Source organism: Ursus maritimus, unplaced genomic scaffold (assembly GCF_017311325.1).
Source record: "Ursus maritimus isolate PB19 unplaced genomic scaffold, ASM1731132v1 scaffold_6, whole genome shotgun sequence".
Lineage (NCBI taxonomy): Eukaryota > Metazoa > Chordata > Mammalia > Carnivora > Ursidae > Ursus > Ursus maritimus.
The window spans coordinates 187,119-196,367 of record NW_024426774.1 but is presented as its reverse complement, the minus strand read 5'-3'; the positions used below and the strand labels follow the sequence as shown (position 1 = coordinate 196,367).

Genomic DNA, 9,249 nt, shown 5'->3' with positions numbered 1-9,249 from the left:
AAAATCCCGTAGAAGCTATGAATATGGAAATGCAGAGGTTAATGCCAGTGGATGCGTCAGCTACTCAATGTTCCATTCAGGGCCATGGCCCACAGCCCCAAAGCCCACGTGACCAACCTTTCCCCAAATGCCATACTTCCCATAGGCAAGAGTCGCAAGTCTTTTCAAACAGAGTACTTTGTTTCCAAATAATACCTTTTCAATACTTCCCAGATTACCCATTTCTGAAGAAACAGAGAAAATGCCAAAATTTAGGAGGTCTGCATATCTGGTCTAAAATCTTTACATTCTTTTAACTTATCACAAAGAGTATTTTTCTGCACATCATGAAAACTGAATTTATGCATATTAATTACATGGGAGCAAATGGCTTCAGTGCATGTTAAGAATTTCTAAAGCACTGACTTGATCATTTCCCCCTCATCTTAAGGATCCACAATGGTACATTGTTGCCTCAAGAAATGGCTTCAAAATATGTTGCGTCGAGAATGCCTTTGACAACTCACCACAGTATTGTCTCTTCCCCCCAAACTGCACATAGAGAAAATATGCGACATTTTAGTTGCCTTATGGACATCTAACATCAGCACATGGGCCCAGGTTTAAGATCTTCTGGCTTTTGGGATGTAAAGGTCCATCTGCTCAGACTGCCAAACTCTTACTACCCCTTAACTCTGTCTCCAGGCCCTTCTCACTCTGCTCTGCCCTATGACCCCTTCACACCAGCAGTACCACCCTCTGTCAGGCTCCTTAAGGCACCCAGCACTTTCTGTCCTCCGTGCCTTTGCACATCCTGCTCTCCTTGACCTTGAGAAGTCACCCTCTCTGTTGTTTTCCAAAATGTTAGCTCAGAGTCCATCACCTCTGTGAAATCTGGTTTTCCAGGTATATTTTCTTCCTACCTCGTCTGTGTCCTGATAGGAGAGCTTGTGTATCTCTGTAACAGCATTCATCACTCGAGATCATATTAATTCTGCCTCTCCCTGGGAAGGGACGGGCTTCCACCAACAACACCATCTCTAATCTCTAACCAAAAGTCTGATATAAACAGAGGTGGTCAATAAATGCGTGTATCGTGAATGAAGACATGAAAGGCCTTCTTTATATTTTAAAGACAGAGAAGACTAAGCTTAAATTTGGACACCTGAAACAAATAACCACCTCCAGTATCAAGAGCAGGGTGTCGGCGCACTTTACGAACAGACGGCGATTGCCGAGCTAATTTAATTAGTTTATTTGAGATCAGTCAGAGGCTGGGTCAAGACACGGGAACACAAACAAGTGCCTGTGCTAGATTAAAGCCGAGTGGCCAATAAAATTGTCAGGTGCAAAATGAGTAGCAATTTGAATGGCTTTCAGCACGATTTTATGAGATGAAAACATGCTAGAGGCAAACTTGTTAAAAAAACAAACAGAGGCACACACACACAGATACACACAGACAAACCTAATAAGCAGGAAGGCTGAGCTGAGGCCCCAGGAAGGGAGGGGGTTCTTGTCCTCATTGGCGTGTAGAAGTGGCAGGATAGCAGAGATTCTGCACAGATCTTCCCGTCTCTCTGATGAGAGGCTGAGCATATGAAGCTAGCGCAGGTTCCCCCCCAAGCTATAGGCCCCTCCCCTCTACCGTGCTCCCACCCTGTGGCCTGGTGCACAGCCAGCTCTCTACCACATGACTCCCACCTAAAGGCCGATGAAGACGGTTGGCAAGCACTAGACAAGAAATCAGCGGGCCTGAAGTCCAGCGTGCTCCGGAGCTTACTTGCTGTGGGACGTGGGGTCGGTCAGGCACACTTGTAACCCTGCATTTCTTCATCTGTCAAGCTGGGCCATCCATGCCGTCCTCACCGAAGCAAGAGAGGAAGAGAACAGGAAGCTGTGTGCACACCGGGCGGCACTGTGAGCATTTACCATACTGTTTGCAGTTGCTTGAATCCGTGTGTGTGTGTGTGTGTGTGTGTGTGTGTGTATGTGTCTTCCATGAAAATACGAGCTCCTTGAAGGCAGGAACGATTCTTACTTACTTTTACTTTCTGAGGCTCTAGAACATGATAGACGATGAGGTCTATCTACCTATTTAGTGCACTTTTACACTAATGAGAATTCTTTACTATGATAGCTCCTGGAGAATAAATTATGAAAAAAAAAGACGAAGCCATGGTCTATTGGTGCCTAAGAAGACTGGTGTCAGTCTCTGCACATAGGGCATAGGGTCCCTGCGAGGCATGAGCAAGCAGTACGAGATGATACGTCAATTAGTCCTCATGATGCAGAGCAGGAGATGTGTGTCATAGTCACTGGACAAAGTGAAATTGAGGCCCCTGTTCACACATAGTTTTTCACACACCTTTTAAGTAAATGAAGAATATCTTCCAATGACAAAAAAATTTCTATATTTATCAAACATGTTATTCTTTCACTTCATCAGGCAAACTATATGAATTTGACTTGAATCCACAGGATAGAAGTTCTTTGAATTCCAAACACAAATACAGAAGCCCAGTTATTAGTTTAGCTGAAACATCTGTTTCCAACTTCCTGAAAGGAAAAGGAGAGGTTGCCAACATATATACATATCTGAAACAGGGCTCGCACTGCACACATGGACACAATATGCGTTTGTAAAAGTTTTCCAAGTGGTCTAATGTCCCGTTTGGTCAGGAGGAATAAGATGATAGAAGCATGTGATATAGGAAACCGAGTACATACTACAACCTCCCCCTAGCAATTCTCATCTCTACGAGAGAGCGCCGGGGTCACCACTTAATGGCCAGCACCAACCAGATTCTGGCCATTTGATCTGATGTTGACTGGGGGTAATGTATCTCCATGAAGGATGTTATCTCTCAGGAAGAAAAAGGTTTAGTTGGAGTGTGTGTGTGTGTGTGTGTGTGTGTGTGCACGCAGGCACGCATGTGCACGCGCGGGGGTAGGGGGTGAGGGGAAACGGGTGGGGGGGTGAGTTTGGATATAAGACTTCATAGTTCTGAGTTCTGGCCCATTCTCTTTTACTAATTTCCTCTATGACTTTAGAAAAGATACTTCATTATCTCATCATGTAGGTTCTTAATTATTTCATCTGTAAAATGAATCTGTAAAACAGGAAATGGGTCAAGGCTTCTAGACTCCAATCTCTTAAAATAATAATACTCTTTAAGCCAATAAACAGTGAGATTGCAATTCAAATTTCCTAAACAATATCCTAATTGTCTTAACAGGTGTATCACCTGGCACTTAATACATCCCAGCCTTCTGCGCGCTCTAGGCATGAGGGATGCCGTTAATCTCAGAAGTTGATGAAAACAATCACATCCTCTTCTAGGCTCCTGCCTGACACTGAAGCGCCAAAGCCACGTGAGCCAAATAGGGAGGAAGATAAACTGAGAACCAAAATCTGCCAGGTGGGATGCTACCCGAGAAAGATGTTCTGGATGGCGATTTATCGATGCAATGACAAGGGAAAGCGATTTTCAGGGGAAAAGAAAGCAAAACAAAATACAAAGTGAGAGGTCCTAAGAATTCTTATTGGAACCTAAACGTGGCCAAATTAATCACTGGGCGATAGGACAGACTGAAAAGGATCCTTGTCTTGCACCTGCCAGGCTTCTCAGCTGCAGTATAGTAAAGAGAGCACTATTAAAGGATGAAGTAATTAATACAGGGACATGTTACCTAACATCTCTGAGCTTTCATTTTCTTGTCTAAGATAAAGAGAGAACAACAGTTACCTTACCGGTAGGTGTTAAATAAAACCAGTAAATGAAAGATCTAGCACAGTACCTATATTACATAACAGATTAGAAACTGTTCGCTTCCCTGAAATTAACTAACTTGCATTTAAATAAAACAAAACAAAAAAAAGTTAGCTTTACTCTGCTACAGAATCACCTTAGCAAACCAATTCCTTTGAATGAAATGCTATCTAGTATCAGTCTGCTTTTCCAGAACTTGGCTGCCTTTTTTTGCTGTCTGCACCAGGCACTCAGGTGTGAGTGGTCTCTGCAAAGTCATATTTTAAAATTCAAAATGATATCCTTAAACATGGAATCCTGAGATCTATTTCTCTGTGTTTATCTGGCCCTGGGGTTACTCACTTACGGGCATCAGATTTTCTCTCGGTCCACTGCTATTGTCCAGGGAAGGAAACATTTCAGATGAGAAAATAGAGATGAGGAAGTGTGACAAGAAGAGTCATGGAGGAAAGGTACAGACCCACCTGCTACATGGCTGATGCCCCAGGGTGAGCAAAGGTGGCCCCTGGCCAGCCGACTCAGGGAGGTGGGGAGTCACTGAGATGCCCCCGTGGGTGCAGGGGGGTCATGAAGCTGGGGGTGAGGGTGATGGTAATCAAGCTTCAGGAATCTTTTCAAAGCCCCGGGGACCCACAGAATACCAAGACACAGAACCCTCTAGGATTTTTCACTGTCTCTTTACAAAAATGTTTGCTAAGCATTCAAAGCAACTTACGGCTTGCGATCGATCCAAAGAGGAGGCTGACAATATGTTGATAGATATTTGAAGGAAATGGGGAACAAACATATTCTGGGAGGCTCCCGGTACCGAAGAAAAAGTGAATGGGTGGAGGTTCGGGGGAGAATGATTTTGGTTGAATCTAACGCAGCGTCAGAGACAACACATCGTCTGACAACGGGGTGGGTAGTATTAAAAGATATGAAGCTCAGAGTAATTGCTCATTAATTGAGCGAGGCAGCCAACAAATTCAAATATCAGGCGAAAGTTGAAATAGAGGCTTTAATTGGTTCTTGGCAACTCAGGGTTTCTCATGCTCTTGGCTCTTTCTAAAAATGAATATACAATACCACAGAGAGCTGTTAGGAGCCTTTGTTGGTTCTTACATTCTTTTCGGGTGATACATATTTTCGGAGTTTCAGCTACCACCAGATCTCTTGCGTGTAGGTTGCCCCTGAACTTCAGCCCTGTCTATCCAAAGCTTGTTGGGCTTCTCTACAAGGGTGTCCCCCAGGCACTTCAAACAAAATGTTCCATGTTACCATGTGACTGATGGCTCCCGCTACTCCCATGCCCTTCGAGCAGGGCTAGGGAACCCACTGACTGCATTTTCCAGACGTTCTTACAACCACAGTTATAGACGTGAGACTACAGCAGACACTGCATTCAGCGATGCGTGCCATTTCCAGACAGACAGGCTCAAGGGCATCTTTTTCTCATGTAGAAGTGGACCCACTGATAGCTCAGGGCCAACCTCTTCTAGGAATTGTGCAAGAACCTTTATTAAAATCCTGTTTTTTTCCTTTAACTAGAAAGCATGGATTCTATTTTCTTCGTCTGATGTGATTTTAAGAGCATCCTTCATACTTCATCTAAAGCTGCTTCTTTTCATGTATTCCTTGCCTTGCTAAACGGCACCGCCACCTGTATACACCCAGCCATCTGACGGGGATATTGACTTCCAAGTCTCAAATCTGACTCCACCTCCCCATGAAGACCTTCCCTGACTGCTCTCCAGAGTGGATGTGACCACTCCTTTCTTTGGGTCAACTGTTCAGACTTGGACCATAGTTTTATAATCATCTGTATTAGCTCCCATTTCACTACGAGGGAGTAAGGAGTGACCATGGAAAACTGAAAACCATTGGTTAACTGAATAAAATAAATTTTAAGAGTAAAATGATGTTATTATTTGCCTAACAGCAGGCCACATACTTTGAGAAATCATACGAAGGGGGTATATTGGCATGGAAAGGTCCTGCCTCTCACTGCTCACCATCCTTACAGCCCTGTTCACAACCTTGCTCATGTGTCTGTCTCCTGCCATAGACAGAAGTTGAGCCCCTTGAGGCAAGGATCAGGTATTCACTCCCATATTCTGAGCATCTAGCATGGGGTTTGCCAAAAAAGTACATGTATTTGAATGAATAAGTAAAGCATTCCTCCCTCAAACCACATGCATTCATCCATCAAGGTGTTCCTGAGAGAATTTCTGAGATTTGAGTTACAAAAATCAATGTAATCTGAGTATATCTGTGGTGAGCAGATTCTGACGTGGCTCCCATGGATCCCCAACTCCTGCTGTTCACACTCTTGTGTAATCACCTCCCCTTCACACTGGGCTGAATGCAATGACTTGCTGGGAACGAAGAGAGTACAGCCCGGGGACGAGGAGACATGCCATGACCAGGTTATAAAAGATTGTGACTTCCTCTCTGGCCCCTACACGTGATGGCCCTGGTGCAGAGGGCCACCTGGCCAGCTCCAGTTCAAGAGCCAGCATGGAACCGAGGCCCTCAAACCCACAGCCCTAGAGGAACTGAATCCTGCCAACCACCACCGAGTCAGCTGGGAACGCGACCCTGCTACAGTTGAACCTGGCAGTGGCTGTGGTCCTTGACTGCAGCTTGGTGAGAGGCCCCAGAGCAGAGGCCCCAGCTACGCCCTGCCCGGCTCCCTGACAGCGGAGCTGATGACAAAATAATTAAGTATTGTTTTAAGCCACTAATTGGGGAGTGATTTACTTAGCAGGAGATAACTCATGAAGTGTTCACATATTTTGCATATAATCAAAAGTAATAAAAAGACTACATGAGAAAAAAAATTATGACCGTGATAGATCTGCGTTTTGCTCTGACCTGCTAATCATTACACATGGGTTCCGTGCTTGTGGGAGCAGACAGAATAGCAGCACGGCATAGTGGAAGGAATCGAATTTTTTAGCGTGAGTGGGAGGGGGAAGCTTTGTGCAATTTTAAGCTCTGCCAGTAATGGTCTGTTTGAATTTTGACAAATTTCCAAATTGGTTCATACGAATATTCTGTCTCTCACTGCTCTGAGGATCGGCGGGAGGAAGAACATGACAATAACTCTTGAGTCATAGAGTTTTCAAGTGTCAGAGCTTGAGGAACCATTGGGCTTAATAACCTGAAGTCACAGGACTTCTCAAAATCACTGCAAAATGTTGTGTGCATGAGGCAGACATTCTGTGAAATGAAGGTCATAGATGGAAACCAAAACACTTATTATCATGTTAGGTGGGAATTTGTCATCTGTGCCATCTCACATGTAGCTGTCCCCTGTCACGCGATCAGCATTACCGCTTATTTCTCTGACTCTGAAGAAAGGAACAGCCTTTCCACTGGGGGATCAGCATTACCGCTTATTTCTCTGACTCTGAAGAGAGGAACAGCCTTTCCACTGGGGAATCAGCATTACCGCTTATTTCTCTGACTCTGAAGAAAGGAACAGCCTTTCCACTGGGGGATCAGCATTACCGCTTATTTCTCTGACTCTGAAGAAAGGAACAGCCTTTCCACTGGGGGATCCCTCTGAAATCACAGCGCTCCTATGATACTTAAAGTAGGAAGACCCAGAGCCCAGAAAAGAGCTAAGAAATGAGCTTTTATAGGAAATGGTATTCAGAATATGCGATGTGACCCCACAGAGTACGATTATCTCTTTGAACAGTGACCAATAAAATTTGATTCCATTGTGATATTTCTACTTGCTGTCTCTTTTAGGGTTGGCATTTATCATTTGTTCAAACAGCAATACTCCCAGAAAATGAAGGTTCAAATATGTAAGTGGGGCCTCCTGAAAATTACTGACAGAATTAATTTCTATAAAATATCTACATCACGAATGTGTGCATCATCCTTGCCCTGGGGCCATGGTAACCCACTCTGTATCTTTCCAATTTTACTATACGTGCTGTCAAAAAGAGCACTACAAAATATCTACACCAGTGAAAATGAATTTTGTTCCTTAATGCCTAGATGAAAAGAACTTTGTATTTGTAACAGTGTTCATTGAAACACAAGTATAGTTTGACCAGTTAAGATTATGAAAAAAAAAGCAGTGATACATGTGAAAAAGTGAATTAAGATATTAGACTCTGTGTGGCAACTATGCAAATGCTTGAATTTAATATAATTCAGATGATAAGAAGGCATCATGACCAAGAAGCGTAGGAACTGAAAAATCAGATGTGCGGCTGGACACTAGATTAAAAATGTTAACAAAAATATGAACCAGACCGATTCATCAATGGTATGAATAAAAAGGGAAATATCCTAATCGCAGTAGAATTAACATACCAATATAAATTACAGACAGTCTAATAAGATAAAATACGGAAATCTGATAGTGCTGACATAATTCTCTATGTTTGTGATGGCATGGGATGATAAAATATCACAGAAAATATATTGCTTATCTCACAATTCAGTTTCCAGTGTTCAAAATGACCTGCAGACAATATCCTTCAATAGACAGCATCCGAAGGAACAGAGTGTAAAAAGAAACAGTGCAGAAGGCTATAGAGAAGTCATGGGTGAAACGCATGTTCAAACTGAATCATATGCAAGTTGAATACAATCGGAAATTCAGATATAAAAGAAATCAGTGTCATAATTTCCCGTTTTCTTATCATTCTGCTATGCACAAATTATGTGGGTGATAATATGAAACAACTTTTAATGTTCCTGATGTTTCAAATCTCTGTCATAAGTGTGCTTACAACATTTCAAACAGATATGGATGTAATACATTATATTACATTGTACTAAAGCATAAATGTCATCACCTGTATAGCTATTTTATATTGCTAAGTTATATTCCGTAATAGTGAATAGCTCTTAGTAAATAGCCAAAGAAAAACTACATAAAATGATCTCTAATACACACAGTTTCATTTCTGGAAAATACAACGCATACAAAAAATTTACAAAGTAAATTTTGTATTTATTTGAGAAAAAATATTTAGGTCCTAGGCTCAGATAATTACAAAGAGATATTTCACCTGCATTACTAAACAGCTGTCTAGCAAGGTATCTTTCATAGTTGACCTCTGGCCTCTAATAAAATCCATGAGTTCTTTTCTAATCATTGTGATGAGAGGCAGGAAAAACAAAACAGAACAAAACAAAAGAATTGTCTTGGAGGGAGCAGCAGCCCTGGAGTAAAACGAGCCACTGCTCCTCCAGCTCTCGCTGGATAGCATCATCTTACTGCTTCTAATAACATCCACATTTAAATAATACTCAAAACTACAGCTCCAGCTCGGATCGTTTCCTTGAACCTCTGACCCATAAATCTTACAGATTACTAGATATATCTATACATGTCTGACTGGTGCGTCAAATTGATCATGCCCCAAACAGAGCATTTTTTACCTCCTTTTGGTTCCTTTCGATTAACTCTTCGGTTTGCTGCTTGGGAAAAGGCTGTCACTTTCCATCCAGTTTCTCAAACCAGCACCCACGGAATGTCCTCGGT

At 42.6% G+C, this 9,249-nt stretch overlaps 1 non-coding gene across 1 annotated transcript; it reads right to left on the bottom strand.

Annotated features, from left to right (window-relative positions):
• Positions 1 to 7,594: 7,594 nt before the first annotated feature.
• LOC121101136 lies at positions 7,595 to 7,699 on the bottom strand. Its single transcript, XR_005833081.1, has one exon. It is a non-coding gene; the product is annotated as a U6 spliceosomal RNA (small nuclear RNA).
• Positions 7,700 to 9,249: the final 1,550 nt, after the last annotated feature.